Source organism: Molossus molossus, unplaced genomic scaffold, assembly GCF_014108415.1.
Source record: "Molossus molossus isolate mMolMol1 unplaced genomic scaffold, mMolMol1.p scaffold_m16_p_17, whole genome shotgun sequence".
Taxonomy (NCBI): domain Eukaryota; kingdom Metazoa; phylum Chordata; class Mammalia; order Chiroptera; family Molossidae; genus Molossus; species Molossus molossus.
Window position 1 is genome coordinate 30194302 of NW_023425352.1, and position 23812 is coordinate 30218113.

Consider the following 23812-nt stretch of genomic DNA (forward strand, 5'->3'; position numbering starts at 1 on the left):
CTGGAAATAGTTCCACATGTCAAGCATGGGCAAGATTTTCAAAAGCAGCATGGTAGCTATGCAAATATGCTCCAACAAAGATATGAGGAAAAGAGCTCAATGATAAGATGATAAAACAAAAGAATGCAATGAAAAGAGATATAGAGATAAAGGGAACAAAGTTAAGGTCAAAATAATCCTACTGAAGAACTATTAAGTAAATATAAACTACAGGGGAATTAATAGACATTTGCTGAGAACTGATTTATTAGTGCAGTTTTTCTTTTTAACTATTGACATCATGTTGGTAGCTTAAAGTCAGCCATGGTCACAGTATTCACACCATAAAAATCAGAAAATGCTACACATCAGCCCCCTGCCTCCCACCATAGCTGGTTGTGAAATATTAGCTAAATAGCAGCAGTGTAGCTGTCTGTTCTAGCTGATCCTATGGCTATTGTACTATATGTCTTTACTGGCAGAGATGTAAGATATACTGCAAGAAATGAAGTCAATCAAATTAGCTAAGGCAGAAAGGGGGAATTAAAATGAAAAGGAAGTTGAAATATAAAACTTTAGGGAAGCCAGGGATATGGTCTCCTGATTAAGACGAGAGGAAACATAGGATGAGATGCTGCCCACCAGTGTTGGTTCCTCTCTGGGTATTAGCTTTATTCTCTCTTTCAGCTTCTCCTCTGCAGCAAGGATCAAGGCCAGGGGTGGCAAAGAGAAGCCCTTGCTCTCCAAGAACACAGGCCTACACATCGTACCTTCTACCTCTGGGCTGAGGGAGCCTAGCACCAGGGAGCACAGCAGCTTATTAGGGAACACAGACTGAGTTTCAGTCCCCATCTGGGTACCTGTATGCAGTGCACAAATTGCACAGCCATACACAATGGCCCATATGAACACATTCACCAGAAGTGGTGCCTTTTAATAAACCTTAGCTAAGATGTTGATGTAATAGCATTAAGAGTGTGATGAAAAGATAATAGGGACGCAAGAGTCAATTTGTTAAAAATAGAAGTAAATCATCCATAGTTAAACTTGGAAATCCAAAAGAAGGAAGATCCCCTCTACATCCCCCCTTTTTAAAAGTAAACTTTTAATTTGGGGATGATTTTAGATTTAAGAAAAATTACAAAAGTAGAGAGTTCCCTCTGGAACCTAGGCTACAGAATTTAAAAGGAACATTTCTCTTCTGGGACTCTCAAAATGTATATGTTGGTTGACTTGATAGTATCTCACAAGTAACTCAGGCTCAGCTCACTATTTTTTCTTTTTTTCTTTCTGCTCCTCAGTATGAACAATTTCAAGTGTCCTATCTTCAAGTTCACTGATTCTTTCTTCTGGCTGCTCAAATCTGATAAATTTTTCATTTCAGTTATTGTACTTTCCAGCTCCAGAATTTCTTTTTGGCTCTTTTTTTATAATTTCTGTCTTTTAATTGTTATTTTCATTGTGTTCATACATCATTTTTCTGGTCTTCTTTAGTGTTTAGTGCATGCTTTCCTTTAACTCTCTGAACATATTTAAGATTGTCAATTTAAAGTCTTTGCTTAGTAACTCCAATGTCTGATGTTCTTCATGGATGGTCTCTGTCAATATATTTTTATTCTTTTCTTTTTAATGTTTTGTTCTTTATTGGTTTTTTAGAGAGAGAGGAAGGGAGAGAGAGAGAGAGAGAGAAACATCAATGAGAGAGAAAATCAATTGGCTGCCTCCTGCATGCCCCTCACTGGGGATTTGGCCTACAATCTGGGCATGTGCCCTGACTGGGAATTGAACTAGCAACCTCTTGGCACATGGGTCAATGCTCAACCACTGAGCTAGGCTATTTTTATTCTTTGAATAAGCCATACTTTCCTGTATCTTTATACGATTTGTGATTTTTCACTGAAAAAAATATACATTTGAATATTGTAATGTGATTACTCTAGGGATCATATTCTCCTCCTTTCCTAAGGTTTGCTAAGGATCTTGATTGTTGAATGCTACAATTGTCCATTTGTTTAATGACTTTTCCAAAGTAATTTTGCAAAGACTGTATTCCTTGTTTATGGTCATTGAAGTCTCTGTTCCTTTAGCTATGTTCAGCTAGTTCTTTGAAAAATATTTCCTTGATACCAGAAACAAATAAAACAAGCGAACAAACAAAATAAACACCTTTCCCATTCTTTGCAGATTCGCTGTGTTGGGGCATTCTTTTAACACTTAGCCAGGTTTCATACAACTCTGCCTTGCACTGAACCTAGAGATCATCCAGAGGTGAAAGCTTAGGGTCTTCCTGAGTCTTTTCTGAGGATGTACTCTGTTTTGGGCATGTGTCTGGCTTTCTAAAATCTTCAGTATACATGGGCTTTTTTAATATCCCAATTTCCCAAAGAAAGTCTCTCCCAGCTTTTCCATCCAGGTTTTAAGCAGTCTAGTGTATGTCTCAACTGTAATCTTTTGCCCAGGCAGTTGCAGAGTTGTTGTTGTTGTTGTTGTTGTTGTTTGTTCACCTTATAGTATTTCAAGCAATGTTCACCACTTTTCTGCCCTGAGTAAATTTAGAGTAGGTGAAACAAAGACACACCTTGTGTCAGTTCTTCAGATAACCTCCAGACAAGTTAGAACAGACAAACACAGTGATTTATGAAGAAAGTCTGTTCTACTCCATCCAGAATCAGGTCAGGGTCCCACAATGGGAATGTAGGCTGCTGTCTTCAAGACTACCACCCCACCAGGGATGGGGGAGTCAAGGGCAAGTAAAATTGCCACAAAAAATTTCTACCATTTCTAAGTTGCCTTTTCCTTAATACAGTATTTCCTTGGTTGTTCTAATTTTTTTTTTTTTAATCCTCACTCGAGGACATTTTTTCCATTTTTTGTTCAGATAGTGTGGGAGGGAGAGAGAAGAAGAGAGAGAGAGAGAGAAACATTGACGTGAAAGGGACACATCGAGTGGCTGCCACCCACACAACCAGCCAGGGCCGGGGACAAACTGCAACCAAGGTACATGCCCTTAGTGGGAACCGAACCCGGGTCTCTCTGGACCACAGGCCGATGCTCTAACCACTGAGCCAAACCAGCCAGGGCTGGTTGTTCTAAATTTTTTTACTATTTTTCAGAGTTCTGACAAAGTTGGTTTTGACAGTTATTGATTTTTTATTTTTAATGTTTCTGTGGAAGGATAGGTGTTTGGAGCTGCCTACACCATTTTAAAGATATCACTTTTTAGTATGTGTTTTAATTTTGAATTTTGAAATAATTTCAGACTTTTTTAAAAGTTGCAAAAATAGCCCAGCAGATGTGGCTCAGTGGCTGAGTGTTGACCCATGCACCAAGAGGTCATCGGTTTGATTCCCAGTCAAGGCACATGCCCAGGTTGTGGGCCTGATCCCCAGTGGGGGATATGCAGGAGGTGGCCAATCGATGTTCTCTCTCATTAATGTTTCTATTTCTCTCACTCTCCCTTTTTCTCTCTCTCTATTCAATAAAGAAAAGTAAAAAAATAAAAATAAATAAATAATAAAATAAAAAGTTGCAAAAATAGTACAAAGAATTCCTGTATACTGTTCCTATGGCTTCCCCAAATCTTAACATCTTTTATGACCACAGAACAATGATCAAAACCAGGAAATAAGTATCGATACAATCCTACTAGCAAATCTACAGACCTTATTCAAATGTTTCCAATTACCTCACTAATAGTCTTTTTGAGGGGGGTTCCAGGATGGAATCCAGGATCATACATTGCATTTAGTTTTTATGTCTCCTAAGTTTCCCCAGTCTGAGGGAGTTTGTCTTTCTTTGTCCTTTATGACTTTGACATTTTTGAAGGATATCATCTAGTCATTTATAGAATGTATCTCCGGACCGCAGGCGGACGCTCTAACCGCTGAGCCAAACCGGCCAGGGCTATAGAATGTATCTCAATATTTCCTTGTGGTTGAATTCCTCACGATATATATAGATATATATAGATAGATAGATATATACACACACACACAGACGTACATATATATATACACACACAGACATATATATACACACAGATATATACACACACACATACATACAGACATACATATATATACACACAGACATATATATATACATAGATAGATAGATAGATAGATAGATAGATAGATAGATAGATAGATAGATATATTCTAAAATGTTGTGCCCTTCTCATTGCACCATATTGGGAAGCAAACACTGTTGATATTGCAAAGACAGTTTAGAGAATTCTCACCCAGCTTCCCTTAATGTTACTGTTGTCAACTAATGGTAGTTGGTAGCAATTCAATACCAACAGGAATCCCCAATTTGGAGTATGAAAGAAGGACACTGTATTCAATGCAAACAGTGATACGGTGTGGCTGTGAAAACAGCACTGCTGTGGAACAGCTCTGGGGCCTAGGCAGCTCTGCTCTGCTCTGCGAAGGTCTGCTCCACTCTGCTCAGGCAAGAGATCTTCACAGCTCTTGGTGTAAAGGGTGCCCCCTGAGCCAGAGGGAAGCTGGCTTATAAAAATAGAAGCTCCTGCCCATGGTCCCTGATTGTTTCCTCCCCCTGCAAATGAGGACTTTAAATCCTTGCAGTTTGATTGGTCCAAAAGGCACAGTCCTCCTTGGTCAGAATAGAGCTGCTCTGATTGGTCAGAGATGCACAGGTCTGATTGGCTGGGGACAGCCTCAATCCTACTGGTTGAAATAAGATTCCAGGAAACCTTTATAAGTTCTGGCTCAAATGGCAGAAACACACTGCAGGCAGACAGTTCAGTGCTGAGGCAGGCTTTTCAGCATAGAGGTTTCTCCATGAAGTGCAGAAATGGCTGCTAGGCTCTGTTTTTTGTTTTTATATTTGTTTTGTTTTAACCCAGTCAGTCACAGGAACGCTTCTTAGTCCTCAGAGTTCACATTATGTACATAGCCATGACATCTTTGTTAAAACTAAAAAATTGACATTGGTATGATACTATTATCTAAAGTATAGATTTTACATGGATTGCTAGTTTGTTCACTGTCCTTTTTCTGTTTCAGAATACAATCTAGGATACCACATTACACTTAGAGGTAGCTCCTTTTTTATGTGATTACTCCACCATTAACCCATAGCACAAGAGTCCCACCCGTTTCACATTAGAACCTCAATACACTGATAATATGGTTACCAATGGCTACCAAGTTTCACTTCTCACATCCCCTAACCACAAGAGAGGAACTGCCCATACTTTCTGTGGTTCACATTAAAAAATCTTAAAGAATGATTTAAATTGGGTTGACTTGTGACAAGTGGCTTCCACTAGCACAATCAGATATGGCTGAGACAGGACGGTCACATAACATGGTTATGGGGGGCCTACCCCGATGAAGCACAGCTGCTCCTGCAGAAGGGAAATCATTGTAAATTGGGCAGTGATCTCAGCTGAAGTCATCACATTAATGACTAAATAACTGAAGTCATCACATTAGTGATTAACTATCCCATTCACCTCATTTCACAGATGAGGAAACTGAAGTCTGAAGAGGTAAGTAACTTTCCAAAGACCCAGAGCTAGACCTTAGCAAAATGAAAGCTAAACCCAGGCCTTCTAATTCCTAGTCCTAGATACTTACCTCATGTTCCTAGCACTACCATGATTTTGACTTTAATCCCAAGAATCAAAGAACCTGAAATTAGAAAGAATCTCAAAGTTAACCTAGTTCTTACTGATATATGAATTCCCCAGTGTATTCAAGCTAATCCCAGAGAAACGGAAGTCATTCCTCTCCATTTGTCTCCAATATTGGGATTTCAAAATAATTTACATTCAGCATGTTAGGATGCAAACTATTTTACTTAGCAAAGAATTGGATGAGATAGGGTGAGGAGAAGAAGGATGTTCATCAGCAGATTTGTTAAACAACCCAGACTAAAATCATATGATAAAACACCAGACAATTAATAAAAGAGAATGAAGAGGTCTGTATGTGTCAATACAGGAAGCTGTTTCATACATAGTGTTGAGTGAAAAACCAAATTCAAGCAAAAGGTGTGAATAATGTAAACTTATTCATGTGGAAGACAGGGGGAACAGCAACTATCACCACCCTGTTAATAGTCTTCATCAATGGCAGGTGGTGTTACAGAATATTTTTTATTTTCTTCATTATATTTTCTATAATGTTTGAATTTTTAAACAATGAGCATGAACCGAAAACTTTATGGTAGTGAAATAAGTGAGACACAAAAGATCACATAGTGTATGATTCAATTTGTATGAAATACCCATAATAGATAAATCCATCGAGACAAAAAGCAGATTAGTGATTGCCAGTGGCTGGTGTGAGGGAGCATGGGAAGTAACTGCTTAATGAATACAGGGTGATAAAAATGTTTGGTGTAAAGACAGCCTCTTTAATAAATGGTGTTGGGAAAATTGGACAGCTACATGCAAAAAAATGAAACGACCATCAACTTACACCATACACAAAAATAAACTCAAAATGCATAAAAGACTTAAATGTGACCCGTGAATCCATAAAAATTCTAGAAGAAAATGTAGGCAACAAAATTTCGGACATCATATGGAGCAGAATTTTCACTGATACATCACCTAAGGCAACAGAAACAAAGGAAAAAATGAACACATGGTACTACATCAAACTCAAAAGCTTCTGCACAGCAAAAGAAACAGTCATCAAAATGGAAAGGCAACCCACTGTATGGGAGAGCATCATTGCCAATGATATATCAGATAAGGGGTTAATTTCCAATATATATAGAGTACTCATACAACTCAACAAAAGAAAGACAAAGAACCCAATTAAAAAATGGGCAGAGGAGCTGAATAGACACCTCTCCAAACAGGACATACAAATGGTCAAGAGACATATGAGGAAATGCTCAACATCACTAATCATGAGAGAGATGCAAATTAAAACAACAATGAGGTATCACCTCACACCTGTCAGAATGGCCGCCATCAACAAATCATCAAACAAGTGTTGGCGAGGGTGTGGAGAAAGGGGACTCTAATACACTGCTCTTGGGAATGCAGACTGGTGCAGCCACTATGGAAAACAATATGGTGTTACCTCAAAAAATTAGAAATTGAACTTCCATTTGACCCAGTGATCCCGCTTCTAGGAATATACCCTAAGAAGCCTGAAACACCAATCAGAAAGAATATATATACCCCCATGTTTATAGCAGCACTATTTACAATAGCTAAGATCTGGAAACAGCCCAAGTGTCCATCAGTAGAAGAATGGATAAAAAAGCAGTGGTACATATACACAATGGAGTACTATGCAGCTGTAAGAAAGAAAGATCTCTTATCCTTTGACACGACATGGAAGGACCTGGAAAGTATTATCCTAAGTGAAATAAGCCAAGCAGAAAATGACAAATACCACATGATCTCACTTATATACGGAATATAATGAACATAACAGTCTGAGGAATACGTTAGACCCAGAAACATGGAAGTAGGGCACAGACTGACATCCGTCAGAAAAGGGGGTGGGGGTGGGGGAAGAGATAAACCACAGAACTTATATGCATGTATACATAACCAATAGACATGGATAACAAAGCAGGGGACGGGGTGGGTGTGGGATGGGGAGGGGGGTGTCAATGGGGTAAAAAAGGAGAAACATCTGTAACAAAAAAATTAATTAATTAATTTAAAAAAATGTTTGGGGACTAGATAAAGGTGATGGATGCACATTGTGAATATACTAACTGCCACTGAATTGTACGTTTTTAAATGGTTAATTTATGTTATATGATTTTTTTTTCTATTTCAACTTATCTTTATTGTTCAATGTATTACAGGTGTCCCCCATTTTTTACCCTACCCACCTCCACCCTCCCATCCCCTCCTGCCTTTCCACACTATTGTCTGTGTCCACTGGTTATGCATATATGCATATAAGTTATTTGGTTTCTCTCTTCCCACTTCCCTGTTCGTAAATCTAACAACCAATTTGTACTTCTTAATCCCTTCACCTTTTTCACCCATCCCCACAACCCCCTCCCATCAGGCAACCAACAAATAGTTCTCTGTATCTATGAGTCTGTTTCTGTTCTGCTTGCTCATTTTGTTTGTAGATTCAATTGTTGATAGATATGTATTTATTGCCATTTTATTGTTTGTATTTTTGTTCTTGTTCTTCAAGAAGATCCATCAACATTCCATACAATACCAGTTTGGTGGTAATAAACTCCTTTACCTTTTTCTTGTCTGGGAAACTCTTTATATGCCCATCGATTCTACATGATAGCTTTGCAGATAGAGTAATCTTGGTTGTAGGTCATTGCTTTTCGTCACTCTGAATGTCTCTTACCACTCCTTTCTGGCTTGCAAAGTTTCTTTTGAGAAATCAGCTGACAGTGTTATGGTTTCTCCTTTGTAGGTAACAGACTGCTTTTCTCTTGCTGCTTTTAAGTTTCTCTTTTTATCTTTAATCTTTTGCATCTTGGTGTGGACCTCTTTAGGTTCATCTTGTTTGGGATTCTCTGTGCTTCCTGGACTTGTATATCTGTTTCCATCACCAAGTTAAAGAAGTTTTCTGTCATTATTTTTCAAATAGGTTTTCAATTTCTTGCTTTTTCTCTTCTCCTTTTGGCACCTCCATGATGCGAATATTGATATGCTTGAAGTTGTCACAGAGGCTCCTTACACTATCCTCATTTTTTTGGATTCTTTGTTCTGATTGCATGTTTTATGCTTCCTTGTATTCCAAATCGATGGTTTGCTTCTTGGCTTCACCTACCCTACTATTGAGTCCCTATAAGTTATTCTTTATTTCAGTTAATGCATCCCTCATTTCTGACTGGTCCTTTCTTATGCTCTTAAGGTCCTCACTAAGTTCCTTGAAATTCTCAATAAGTTCCTTAAGCATCCTGATAACCAGTGTTTTGAACTCTGCATTTGTTAGATTGCTTATCTGCATTTCGTTTAGTTCTTTTTCTGGAGTTTTATTCTGTTCTTTCATTTGGGATATGTTTCTTTGTCTCATTTTGGCTGCCTCTCTGTGTTTGTTTCTATGTATCAGGTAGAGTTGCTATGTCTCCTAGGCTTCCTAGGGTGGCCTATTGTAGTAGGTATCCTATAGGGTCCAGTGGCACAACCTCCCTGGTCACCCCAGCTGGGCCCTCAAGGTGCACCTTTCATGTGGACTGTCCACCCTTCTGTTGTAATTGAGTCTTGATTGTTGTTGACACATCAATGGGAGGGATTTACTCAGGCTGATCAGCTGCAAGGACTGGCTGTGCCCACTGATCACTGACCTCTGACTACCTTGGAGAATCAGCTCTGGTACCCACTGAGTCCACTCTTTGAGTGTGTTGCTTGTGGAGGTGGTTGGGTGGTGGTGCTTTGACATGGTCTGAAGCTGTCCACTGGGTGTGCTGGCTCTGGGGCAAGGTCAGCCACTGCTTGTGTTCTACCTGGGGCTACGAGGCACAAGCTACAAAGCGATCAAAAGATGCCTGCTTCCTGTGCTGGGCTTGGAGGTGCCTAGGTGAAGCCAAGCTGTGAACCAAGGCTGGCTGCTTCTAGAGCCAGACCTGGTGCCAGTTAGCTAGATGTATGGGGTATGCTGAGGTCAGATGCTGTTTGTTTGAGAGAATTTAGGAAAATTTGAAGCAGGAGCCAAAATAGGCCATTCCTATGGTAAAGCCATTGGAAACAGCTTGGGTGAGGCCAGGCCTCAGGGAATCACTAGGGCAGAACAAATAGTGTGAACCAGGTTGCTGGGGTCCCAGATGTGGCAGCCGTCTGCTTGCCCATGGGGCAAGGGCTCATCAAAGGAACAACGGCCTCCACCAGCATATCTGTCTGGGGAACAGCTGCCTCTCCTGCTCTTGCCCCAATGCCAAACAACTCAGTTCTTCCCCATATGTCTCTGGTGCCTTTCAAGCTGCCTCCCTCACACTGGAACCTGGAGAAAACAAGACTGAAGAGACTCAGCCTCCCTCAGCCTCAATTCCCACTGGTTTTTACAGCCAGAAGTTATGGGGACTTCTCTTCCTGGTACTGGAACCCTGCGCTGGGTGCCTGGTGTGGGATGGGGTCCCCTCAGTCCTCAGGGAGGACCTTCACAGCTGAGGTATCCCTCCTGATTTTTATCTACCACATGTGGATGTGGGACCAGCCCATCCATGCTGCCCCTTCTACCAGTCTCAATGTGGCTTTTTCTTTAATATCATAGTTGTAAGACTTCCATTCAGCTCGATTTCAGGCAGTTCTGAATGATGGATGTTCTGTAGTTTAGTTGTAATTTTGATGTCTATGTTATATAAATTTTGCCTCAAAAAAAGTATTTTACTGCCTGGCTGGTGTGGCTCAATGGATTGAGTGTCTTCCCAGGGACTGAGAGGTCCCAGTTCAATTCCCAGTCAGGGCACATGCCCAGGTTGTGGGCTTGATCCCTAGTAAGGGGGTGCGGGAGGCAGCTGATGGATGTTTCTCTCTCACATGGACGTTTCTATCTCTCTCCCCCTTTCTCTCTCTAAAAAAATAAAAACATATAAAAATTATTTTCCAGAAATGAGGAAATATTAATATCTACATATACTTTCCTATGGGTTTGGGGCAAATTTCTTATCTCTGCTATGTCAGTTTGTTCATCTCTAAATAAAAAGACTTGAAGAAGCTGGTCTCTAACATCCATTAAGGCTCTAACACTATGATTCTAGACACATTCAACTTATATTCACTCCCTTGAATTCAGGCTAGGATGGCACAAGGTATTTTCTGGGCATATTAATCACACTGTTGACTAAATATTAAGGAGAAATAAGAGGTAAATTACTACTTTCAAAGATCATAAATGTGTAGATTCATTCAAGCCCAATAATGAATCGCAAGTGATTACAGAAAGAATATGAGAGGAAGAAATTCAGAAATATAAAGTTAATAATTATAGGTAATATAGTGAAGACTCACTTCAACAGGTCTCTGGTGCCCAACTGAGTCCGACCCTTGAGTGTGTCACTTGTGGAGGTGGTTGAGCGGTGCTTTGATGTGGTCTAAAGCCGTCCACTGGGTGCACTGGCTCTGGGGCCTCCCAGGAGGTGCAGGCCAAGGTCAGCTGCCTCCTGTGTTCTGCCCACGGCTACCTGGCATGAGCTACAAAGCGATCTACAGATGGCTACTACTTGTTCGGGGCTTGGAGGTGTCCAGGCAAGGCCAACCTGTGAACCAAGGCCAGCTGCTGCTAGTCCTGGGCCTGGGGTCATGTAGTGATAAGTGTGGGGGCCTGCTGAAGCCAGTTACTGCTTATTTGAGCGATTTTAAGAAAGTCTGAATCATGAGCCAAGACAGGTCATTTGTATGGAAAAGCCACTGGAAACAGCTTGGGTGGGCCCACTAGTTGGGGGGACAGGGTCTCAAGGAAGCACCAAGGCGGGGTGAACAGTTTTAGCCAGGTTGATGGAGACTCGGATAAGGCACACACCTTCTGGCTCTGTTTGGGGGAAGCCTCATCAAAGGAACAATGGCTTCTGCTAGCACTTTTGTCTGGCAGAAAGCTGCCCTCCACAGCTCTCATCCTGATGCCAGCTGATCTAGTTTTCCCCCATATGTCTCTGGTGCCTTTCAAGCTTCTATTTCAGTGCTGGAGCTCAAGGCAGTGAGTCTGAATAAGTCCGTGTGTGGCCCCTTTAAGAGAAACTGCCTGGGACTCCAGCCATGCTCCATTACTCTCAGCCTCAATCCCTTCTGGTTTTCACAGCCAGAAGTTATGGGGCTTCTCTTCCCAGCCCTGCAACCCTGGGCTTGGGGGCCTGGTGTGGGGCTGGGACTTCTCACTTCTCAGGGGGGACTTCCACGGCCAAGGTGTCCCTCCTGATTTTTACGTAGGTGTGGAACCAGCCCTTCCACATCTCTGTCCCTCCTACCCCGTTCTACGTGGCTTCTTCTTTAAATCCCTAGTTATAGGATTTCTATTCAGCTAGATTTCAGGCCGTTCTGAATGACGGTTATTCTGTAGTTTTGTTGTAATTTTGATATGGTTTGGGGAAGATGTGAGTGCCTCATTTACCTACCTGCCGTTTTGACTGGAAGTCCAGACAGGTTTGTTATTGTTGGAGGCAGCCTAGTCAAAGGGTGAGCAGATCTGAAATCTCATCAAGCTGGCTGCCCATGGAGTTACATCCTCCTGGAGCCTTTCCCTCCAGATCTGAAAGGAAGAAGTAAAACTATCTTTATGCACAGACAACATGACCATATATGTAGAAAATCCTAAGGAATATACCCAGAAAGCTAGTAAAACCAATAGCAAGATCAAAGGACACAAAGCCAACATACAAAAAGCAGTTGTATTTCTATATATCAGCATCAAAATATTAGAAATAAAAAATGTTAAATTCATGTACAATAGCATCCCAAAACATAAAATAATGAGGGTTAAAATTAAATCATAGTTGTCCAGGATTCCCTATGGTCAAAAATGAAAATGAATACCTTCTTTAGCCTAATAATCACCAAGTTTAGATATCACTGTGACTATTGTGCTTGTCATGAGGTAGGCAATAGGAGAAGGCAGGAAGAAGAAAGGGCTGATGTTTGAACATTCATTTTGGGGTTGTCAAGCTAGAGAAAATTAGAATAGATCAAGGGAGAAAGATAAAAATCAGCTCAGTGATCCTGGATCTCAGCCTTCTATGTCCATAGGTTAGTTTTATAAAATCCAGAGCCTTGGTACCCAGAAGATGCCAGTGAGACTCAGAGTACAGAAGGTGAGACTGAGGAGGCCTCTTAGTCTGATTGAAGGATAATTTTCTAGTAACAAAAGTATGACTGAGATCAGGTTTCTCTGAGACTGCTGACTCACGGAAATGAAGTAAAAATAAGCTGTAACTGTTACCCCCCCTCCCCCATCCTCTCTATGCCCAGTAGGGAGAAAAGGGGAGAGCCCTACCCCAAAGGGGGTAAAAAAGGTTATAACTGCTCATTGCTTCAGTCAGATCCATTTTAAAAAGTCGATATTGTTATAGCCACTCATGGGCCACTAAGAAACCAATCTCCCTCTTCTCATCTGGGGAGGGCCAGAGAATCTGCCAGCAGATCCCAACTGGCTTAAGAAGGCCACACAGACCAGGTGTAGTCCTACTATCTCTGGCTGCCCAGAGAAGAAAGTCATGGGTTTATCCTGCTATAGGGGGCTAATCAGAATATTATGACTTACTGAGTCTGGTCGAATATTAAGGGGTTGGAATACCCATGCCCAAGTCATACACTGAGCCTTTAAAGATATGTCATGTCATGGAAAGCCAAGAACAATCTTATATTTCGGGTATAGCATTTGCCCCTAAATTCAAATTGTTGCCCTATAATCAAGTTGCATTTCCCTGCTTCAACGAATCAGGAGACAACATGGAAAATCTCATTTTTTTTTTTTTTTTTTTTTAATCCTCACCCGAGGATATTTTTTCCATTTTTTTGTACAGATAGAGTGGGAGGGAGAGAGAGGAAGGGAGAGAGAGAGAGAGAAACATCGACGTGAAGGGACACATCGAGTGGCTGCCACCCGCACGACCAACCAAGGCCGGGGACAAACTGCAACCGAAGTACGTGCCCTTAGCGGGAACCAAACCCGGGTCTCTCCAGACCGCAGGCCGATGCTCTAAGCGCTGAGCCAAACTGGCCAGGGCTGGAAAATCTCATTTAAAATGGCAGCTGTGTGGGCATCTCAGCCTGCAAAGGGACATGTGACCCAATCCTGGCCAATGGACCTGGGTGGGGGGAGATGTCTACAACTGAGCTGCTAGGAGGACTTTTCCTCCATGATCAAAAGAGAAGCTTGGAGATTTGGGCTAGGAGATGAGAGGCCTTTGAAGACAGTTGTCTAGAATGTGATAACTGGAACTATGTCAGCCACCCTGAAACCACAAGAGGACAAGTTGAGCACAGCAGAAAAAAGAGTCTATGCCAAGATTCTCAAGCCACTGCCCAACTCTGGAATACCCTGCCTCCAGACTGTATTATAGAACATAGTAAATAATAAATATAAGCCACATTTTACTAAGCAATCTGTAATTATAGCCCAAAACATCCTAACTGATGCATGGGTCAATAAGAAAGACAACTTGACAGAAAACTGAATAAAGGATACAAACAGAAAACTCACATAAGAGGAAACACGGCCAAAAAACATCTTAAAACATGTTCCACTTCACTAATAATAAGAGAAACAAATGAATATAATTTATTTATTCATTAGATTTCTAAAATTTGGTAATACTACAGTTGATAAGTGTTTAAAGACACAGGACTTCTCAGTTTCGGAGTAGATTGCAAACTGGTATGCAATTTAGTAATGTTTATTAAAATTTTTAATGTGCATACCCTTTAACCCAAAAATTCTAAAGAAATACTCACACATAAACAGAAAGATGTTTACAGACAGATGTTCAAGTACTACACTGTTTGTTAAGCCAAAAAACAACAAAATCTAAAACAGTCCAAGGTCCATCAGTAAGGAATTGAGTAAATAAATTATAGTCCATTCTACTGTGGAACAGCCACAATCACGCAAAATAATGGGGTAAATTCGTGCATACTGACATGTGAATCTGTCCAAGATAGAGTGTTAAAGAAAACATGCAAGTTTCAGAAGAGTAGTTATGCATTCTGTTCTCTCTCTTTTTTTAAGTAAAATGCTTTTACGTGCACTGAAATCAATCTCAACTACTATATAACAAAGAATTATCACAAGGAGGTTGATATGAGGGCCTTTAATTTTAAATTTTATACATTTCTGTGTTTAGGAGTACATATGTGTACATTTATTGCTTTTGCAATTAGAAAAAAAAAAAATTGATTTTTAATCTCATCAGTCTCCAGAAAGAGCTGTTCTTCCCTTAGCATTCACAACTCTCCCAAGAGGGTTATAGCAAATGTCTGAACTCTCTTCCCGGATAACAAGGAGCCCACCATGCAGGATCTAGCCTGGAACCTGTCTCCTGTGTAGGGCCTGAAGGTGAGGTGAGGCTGTTCCTGTGGCCATGAAGGGGAGTTCTAGGCGCAGCATCCAGAGACGAAAGCTAAAGAGATAGCCAAAGAACTCAACCCAAGGAGCCAAACAGAGCGGCAGAATTCACAGGGCAGAAACTCCGCCACCAACTCAAAGACAGGTGGCACTGAATGAAGGGTGGCCAGTGGCTCTGAATGATTCTCTGAACAGCTGAAGCAAAGTGTAGCTCACAGGACATCTGCCACCTCGGAGGCTAGAATGGAGGTAGGAAGCCATCAGTGAATAGCCCGGGTATAAAAAAGCAATAGAGCACTAGGCTTGTTTCAATTTCCTATTTCAAATGGTTTCAGATCTTAAAAAAAGAAAAAGAAAAAACATTTACCTTCTTAGACTATTCCGTTTTTTAGGTGTAACTTAATGTATTTCCGGTCAGAAGCCTGTGAAAGTTTGCATACTGCCTTAATGCAAATAATGTTTTAAAAGAGTGCCTCATTATATTCCAGTGGCTCAAAAGGGATTTTACAGAAGCAAGACTTTTCCCTCTTTTGAGATCTGATTTTGGTAAATAAGCATCACATTGGAGAGCTGCTGCAAGATGGTACCCCCCAAACTCCTGAAGCATTGAGCTGGGAGGAAGTCGCCTTTGCCATTTCTATCGCCCAGAGCTGTTTGTCCGAAGCCACTGGGGCAGTCAGCCATTTCCCCGGGCCGTAGAGCTGGGTAAGAAGTCCTTTTTAGGCAAGGCATTAAAAGGAGTTGGCTGAGCAGATTGAAAAAAAACCTTGGTCAACAGGGCGGAGCCAGCCCTGGGGCAGAAGTATTACTTCACAGTTGCATTGGCTTCCTGTGGCTGCCAATAGAGGCACCATCTGGCTGCCAGCCCACCACAGAGAAGAGGGAACTCCAGGCAGAAGAAAATAGCCACAAGGCCCCAGAGGTGGAAGTGCAGCCTGAGAAACTTCAGCCAGGCTGGGACTCTGCCAGCGAGTGTGGCTGACCGTACCGTCGGGATTGACAATACTGATATCCCTCCGATGGCGAGCGCAGCCTATTCTAGAAGCACAGTTCACACATGATTTAATTCATATCATGTATTCCATAGCATAAGGCTACGAGGCAGGTGTCATTATTTCCTCCATTATCAGCTGGGGAAGGTGAAGCTCAGAGAGGTGCAATAACTTGCCCTAGGACACACAGCCAGGAAACAGCAGAGCCCAACCCCCTGGATGGCCAGCTCCAAAGGCCAGACTGTGACAGCAGCGACTGGAGTTCCCGAATGAACATCAAGATGATGAGTAAAGGTTATTGCTGCCTCCAGCTGACACCGTGGATTGGAGCGACCTTGTCTCCTCCCCTGTAGGTAATATTTGGCTTCCTTCCTTGCACATAACCAGGCGAATGACTGCAATTCTAAAAAAGAGATAAATATAAAAACAAGAAGTGAAACACTGCAGACACCTGAAACCCGTCGGTTTCTGCAAGCTCGAGCCTGCGGCGCTGCCGCACAACAGAGCTGGTCCTGTCCTGGTTAGATAGGCTTTGTTTTGCTACATGGCTGCGTATGCAGCGAAGTGCTATCAAGTCCTGAGGGTCCACTCCTTTGATGAGTTAAACACACAAAGGCCTACATTTTGATGTAATCTGATAGCATGTAGTTAAGTCCTAGACAAACTGCAACTGAGAGGAAGTGATAAACCCAACTTCCTGCACAAAGCTGCCTGAGATAACACTTTCCATGGACTGGAAGGGAAAAAAAAAAAGAGAGAAAGAGACATGACTGCTACAGAATTTAAAAGGAACTATTCCGTTCTTAATAAAGAATCCGCTTTTCGTGTGGTCCCAGCAACAGCTAAGCAAATCTGATTGCAATCAGCTGACTGTAATATAGTAATTCCACACAGGACTTAATTCTGACTTTTATTCATGGACAAAATCAATCATTTGAGATTCACTTGATTTTCTCTCTTAAGGATATTTTAGTTTAAACTCAAAAATCTCAGATATCTTCTTGGCGGGGAGAACTTCCCTGCAGTTTACCAAGAATTCAGATTGAGAGAATTGAGGTTGCATTAACTGGCTCAATGGTGTTCCCACTGAGTCATTAAAGAGGTCGATTCAGTCTGAATAAACATACATTGGAATAGCTGCCAACTTAACAGAAGGACCAATAGCGATTTTCACAATACCTAAACAGGGTCAAAGTGACAATTTCACTAAGTGTTCTCATAAGTTGTGTCCTAATTAAACAACCAATAAGGGCTCAGTGTGCTGGGAATTTTCTGTGAATGCATTAATTGATTCACTCATTTAGCAATTATTTGAGTGCCTACTATGTGCTAGGAAAAAGATAGCTCCTGCTTTCTCTTTCCAGTCTAGCTCAGGAGCAAATATTGAAGTAAATGTGCAAATATATGGAAATCACCAATTACATTGGGTGCTGGGAGGAGAAAAGGAAGGGTGGGCTGATTTTAGGTTCGATGGGGTGGCCAGCGAAGACTTCCCTGATGATGTGATACTCAGGCCTGGACCATCCAAGCAGACGGAGAGTGAGGGAAGGATGCTCCAGCACAGAAAATGGCCTAGATGAAGGTCCTGGGGTGGAAAAGAGCTTGGTGCCTTCAAGAAACGAAAGCAAGACCTGTGTGTCCAGAATAAATTAAATAAGAAGAGAAAGGGTGTGACATAAGCCTAGAAAGTACAGAGGAGCCAGATCGGGTGAGGCCTTGAGTTTGAATGTATTCTGAACACAGTGGGGACTGTTCCACTAACACTGCTGGCCTCTAATAGTGATCTGCTTCCAGCGTCTGCTCTGCTAGGCAAGGGTCTCCCAGACAATGCAGCAGCCGTAACATTTTCGGGGGGAAATTGTGAGATAAAATTCTTACAAGTAATTTAGAGCATAAAGTATTCCTCTAAATTCAGCCACATCAGCCAAGCCACAAAATGGGGTGGGAAAAATCAGGGTGATAAAAAGTGAACAAGCAATTGAATCACATGTCATTTTATTATTTTAATGTGATGATAGAGATCTCATGGTTCTTATAGAGAGGTTGGCCATATGGACCAATTCTCTTGTTTTACAAGAAAAGAAACAAAGGCCCAGAAATGGTCTTCGGAGATTCCTTTGCCGCAGTCACTGGGATGGGAAAGTCAGCATGCAGGGATCGAGAACTTCACCAGCCTGGCACTGAGGATGGTGGGTCTGGAAACCTGGGCTTCCAAAGTACAAAACCAGTTTCAAGTTTTCCCTCTTTAAGTCTTGTTAGTCTTGGTCTTATTCCACCATCAACTGATTTAAAGAGCTTTAAGGCACAGGTTAATAAGAATTCTATTTCCTCCTCTTGTACGCATTTCCAGGTTCTGACCCCTTGTGTCTCTGATGACCTATTTTGTATAAGCTGCCTGGCTACCTGGCCCTCAGCTCTAGGGATTTTGAAGTGCAGGGTATGATTATAGATTTGCTTTTCATTCTGAGGCTCCTGGCAGTGGATCCTAGACTCCTTCAAGTAAGGCCTTGTTTCTTTGAAATTGAATTATGTTATTACAAAAGGATGGCACCTCCAGAGCCAGTCAGACAGTATAGCTCTGCTATTCTGATGGCTTTCCACTTGGGGTTGATTTCATTCCTGCTATGTGGTAGCCTTCTGACCTGTGTGTAATTTCATTTAGCTGAGCTCAGATAAGATCCTCTCTGAAGGAGGATCCCTTCAAATGATGCCTAAGGCCCTTGCATTTCCAGCTTTCTATATGTCCAAGACAAATCAAAAAGAGTTTGGCATCTCAGGAGAAAATGGTTTTAACACCTGACTTCTAGAATAGGAAGGAAGGAAAGAAGAAAGGGAAGAAGTCGTTAGTGAACAAACTAAAGAAGGAAAAGAGAAAAAAACCTCTCTGAAGCCTTAATAGAAATATATTGGGCTTGAGTTGTGAATAAGTGATTGCTTATTTAACTATCCAAACACAGCCCAGGGGCATAGACCTAGGGGTCCTTTGCAGACTTGATTCTGGACGTGGAGAATGGCTGGTGCGTCAGCAACTTCTGTTTAAGAAAGCAAACAGAACTTCAAGAAACAAATTGTTAGAGAAGAGTGATGATTTTTGTTTGTTTTAAATTTGAAATTCTTTATACTGCAAGGATTTTGTAAATTGTTGACATCTATGAAAAGCACTTAGCCCAGAGTCTAACACTCAGCAGGTGCTCAGTAAATTATAATGCTGTAATTCATACTAAGTAGAACTATTGGTCCAGGCATCAGGAAGCCTGAAATCTAGACCTCTGAGTAGCTGTGATTTAAGCAAGTGTCTCTGCCTCTCAGAGTCTAGTTTTTCATTTGTAAGAGGAATGGATTGGATTGAATGAGGTGGCATCTGGGGCTGTTCCAGCTAGCATTCTCCAGGTCCATTTCTAATGTGTTAGGTCCTCCAGGTCTGAACTAAACATTAATATCATTATAATGAAAATAATTTATTTCTCACATCACATTATAAAGCACTTACATAACTTCACAGAACACTTTCCTTCCCATAATTTGGTAGATTTTGGAGCACTAATATTAAAGAGAAGTAAATGGGATTGACAATTCCCTAATGGGCCAATTGTGGGGGCAAATTTTGAGCATATAATTAAAATATAAATCCTCGTTTAAAATGCCTAGTTAGGGAGTTTGGTCCTAATACTGCATTGTGATATTTGGAGGACTGTCAGAGTTTGCCCAAGCTTTGCTGGCTCTTAATCCAATCACAAAGTCCACTGAAGATACATGATTTCCTAAAATTGGATTTCAGACACCCCTGGGATACTGTCATTTCTCTGAGGGCTTCTGTTCAAGTAAAATTGTTTTTACCTTCCCAAACTGAGTCAACACATCTGTTCTTACCTATCTTAAAAGCTACATCAACTCAACAATTGTCCAAAAGGAAGAGGGGGGACAAAAGCTATTGTGCAATGAAAAATTTTGGCAAATCTTATGAAAACACATTCTTAAAACATCTCTCATTTCTGAGAAACAAAGTAAAATGTATGAATTGTTTTTTTGTTTCATGACTAACAAAATGATTCATTGCTACAATGAGGTATTTTGACCATATCTACATAAAACAAGTATGAACATTCAATTAAAAAAATAAAAATAACTCAATTAGAAAAATAAACTTTAAGTACCTTCTCTCTAAAAGGCATTGAACTTGGCTTCCAAAAACTAGGCGAGCGGGCTTGTGCAATTTTAAGCTATTCGGGTGTTAGTTGTAGCTTCTCCACACTGGGAAGTTTCTTTACCACTGCTGATCTGTGCTGTCCAGTACAGTAGCTGAGGACCTGAAATGCAGCCTGTTGAACTGAAATGTGCTGTGAGTGTCAAACACACTGGATTTAGAAGACTTAGAACAAAAAGAGAATGTAGCCCTGGCCAGTTTGGCTCAGCGGTTAGAGCATCCACCTGCGGTCCGGAGAGACCCGGGTTCGGTTCCCGCTAAGGGCATGTACCTCTGTTGCGGTTTGTCCCCGGCCATGATTGGTCGTGCGGGTGGCAGCCACTCAATGTGTCCCTTTCACATCGATGTTTCCCTCTCTCTTTCTTCCTCCCACTCTATCTGTACAAAAAAATGGAAAAATGTCCTCGGGTGAGGATAAAAAAAAAAAAAAGAGAGAACGTAAAATGTCTCATAAATAATTTTATATTGATTATATATTGAAATGATACTATTTGACTCTATTGGGTTAAAATATATTATTGAATTAACTGTATCTGTTTCTTTTCACTTTTTTAACATGGTTGTTAGAAAATCTAAAATTACATATATAACTGTATTTGTAGTTCACATTATATTTCTTTGGGACATGGCTGGCTTAGACTCTTGGCTTAGTATTTATTCTAGGGCATAGAATCCACCTAAGAATTATTTGTCAGAAACATCTTACTTTAAATTTTAAAAAGATTCTGTCTAGTGTGGTATTATAGGTTTGTAACTAGAAATAAACCTCCCAAAAGTACATCTGGAGTGATGAATATTTATTTAAATGAAAAGATGTTCGTGTTAAGTTCAGTGGGGATAAGGGGTTAAAAATATAATTAAGATAAAATACAGAGAATTCTTAAAAGTTTTATAATGCCCACTGTTGGTGCTGATCAGGGGAAACAGGCATTTTCATATTTGTGGGAGTATAAATTGGTACGGGCTCTTTGGAGGATAACATAGCAATAGCTATCAAAATTTTAAATGTATATACCCTTTGAACTGGGATTTCCATTTCAGGGAATTTATCCAACAGTTATACTGGAACATTTATGCAAAGATGTATCACAAAGATTTTGTAATCCCAAAAGACTGCTAATGATCTAAAGTTTCATAAATAGAAAACTGGCTAAAAGATGTGATACATTCATATATTGGAAAACGATGCTGCCAAGAAAATGATGACAGTCTCAATAGTAGTAGTAATAGTAGCAGCAGCAGTAGTAAGAATTAAAATATTAAGAAATTATAAATTAAAAAGGGCAGTGCAGGAATTACTTATTTACTCAGAATTATCTGAGATTATGTTTACTGCCATCAAATAAAATGAAAGTTTAAAATAATCATTAAGTTGGATTATAAGAAAAAATTTGTATTTTTCTTGATCATCTGAATTTGGGGACTAAATATACCTCCTACATTTGTGTTTATAAAGGTTGTTCTGGAATCAGAATGGATTAAAGAGTGATAAGACTAGAAAGGATCTTATCTAAGGGCCTGGCACACAGTTAAGCACTCAATACATGCTTGTTATTGTCATTATTATTTATTCATTTTGAATTTTTAATGACTGAAACAAAAGAAAGATCTAAAACTGCAGCTTCTGCCCTGGCCGGTTTGGCTCAGCGGTCCAGAGAGACCGGGGTTCGGTTCCCACAAAGGGCATGTACCTCGGTTGCAGTTTGTCCCCGGCCCTGGTTGGGTTGTGTGGGTGGCAAACACTCGATGTGTCCCTTTCACGTTGATGTCTCTCCCCCCCGCCACTCTATCTGAACAAAAAATGGAAAAATGTCCTCGCGTGAGGATAAAATAAAATAAATAAACAAATAAAACTGTAGCTTCTGGAGGACCATTTGTTCTTGCTGCTTTTGTACCTCTCTTTGAACTTGACTTTGGCCTCATATCGGGCCTTACATTCCAGAGCAGGGTCTCTAAAGATGTTCTTGTTGATTACAGTTTTGTCCAAGGGAATATCCACGGAGTACCTTGTGAGCATGAGGTGACAGTGATAGACTTTCACAAAAGACTTTGACCTCTTGGCAGTTTTGTCCTTGCCCATGGCAGCCGCCAATTTCAGCCACAAGAGCATGGCTGCAGTGACACAGTCAGGTGTCATCATCAGTGTTCTTCATGAAGACCACTTCACATCCAGGGTAGTGCAGGAGCGTCCTGCCAGGATGGGGACCGCCTTCCCGGGTTTCATACACTTGCCCATTTCTACATCAGAGAGGTTCTTGTCAATATTAGTCAAGTTAAAAGAGATGTAAATTAAACCAAGGAAGCGGTAGGAGGGGGAGAAGACAGAACCTGAGCTGTGCAGTAGCAATGGGAGAAGTGGAGCTGACAGGACTTGGTGACTGGAGGAGGGTGGGAGGTGGTAAGCTAGAGCCAGCCTCCGGGGTCGTTTCCAGGGTGGGCTGGAGGAGCCGGATGGATGGCGGAGACCATCTCTGAGACAGGAAACTCAGGAGAAGGAGCAGCTCTGAGGAAAAGATAAATTCAGTGTGGGACACTATAAATTTAACAAGACCTGTGAATCTCCAAATATATCCACTGGCTAATTGGCCCCATCCCTCCAGAATTCAGTAGGAGAGGATTAGGTTAGAACAGTGATTTTCGACCTTTTTCATTTCACGGCACACAGAAACTAATTACTAAAATTCTGGGCACACCAAAACATATATTTTTTGCCAATCTGACAAAAAAAAAAAAATAGGTATGACTTTGATTCATTCACCCCAGATGGCTACTGTTGTATTGGCTGCTGTTGTTTTTTTATTTAAAAATCTAAGGGAAAAGAGGGCAGTGCCCCTGGCTAAATAGTCAAGTATTGCATGTTTTAAAAATTGTTATGTTGCCCTGGCCGGTTTGGCTCAGTGGTTGGAGCGTCGGCCCGTGAACCAGAGAGGTCCAGGTTCGGTTCCCGCTAAGGGCACATACCTCAGTTGCAGTTTGTCCCAAACCCGGTTGGGGTCGTGTGGGTGGCGACCACATGATGTGTCTCTCTCACATCAATGTTTCTCTCTCTCTCTTTCTTCCTCCCTCTCTCCCTCTTGCTCTATAAATAAAAAACATTTTTTTAAAGAAAAAAAATTCTTATGTCTTTGGATATCTCTCTTCACTGTAGAGGTGGTGCAGTAGTTAAAAATCATGGATTTAGATGAAACTTCTCAGGGACAGCTAAGGATGAGACCAAGGAAACACAATGCTTAGAGGTGTTATGGGTTGAATTATGTCCTCCCCCAAATTCATATGTCGACTTACTAACTCCCAAAACCTCAGAATATGACCTTATTTGGAACTGGGGTCATTACAGATTTAATTAGCTAAGATGATATGACTGGTATGCTTATAGAAAGGGGAAAATTGAACGCAGAGGCATGTACACAGGGAGAACACCACAAGGTGGTAAAGAGACACTCTGATCACTGTCCACCTCCTGTGAGCAGATCGAATTTCCAGAAGTGTATTCAATGAGGTTTTCATATTTGTCTCAATAACTCTCATTTTCACTTGCGCTAACTAGCTGAGGGTTTCAGTCATTCAAGCAATCTCTGAGGTACTCCACTGCAGCTTCCTACCTGGCTCCAGCCTTCAGTGTCTGTCCTCTCCGGTGCCACCCACATGGACCAGAGGAGTCTCCT

At 41.1% G+C, this 23812-nt stretch overlaps 1 pseudogene; it reads right to left on the reverse strand.

The window, feature by feature from the left end:
- Positions 1–16219: 16219 nt before the first annotated feature.
- Positions 16220–22383, reverse strand: LOC118632716 (annotated as a pseudogene).
- Positions 22384–23812: the final 1429 nt, after the last annotated feature.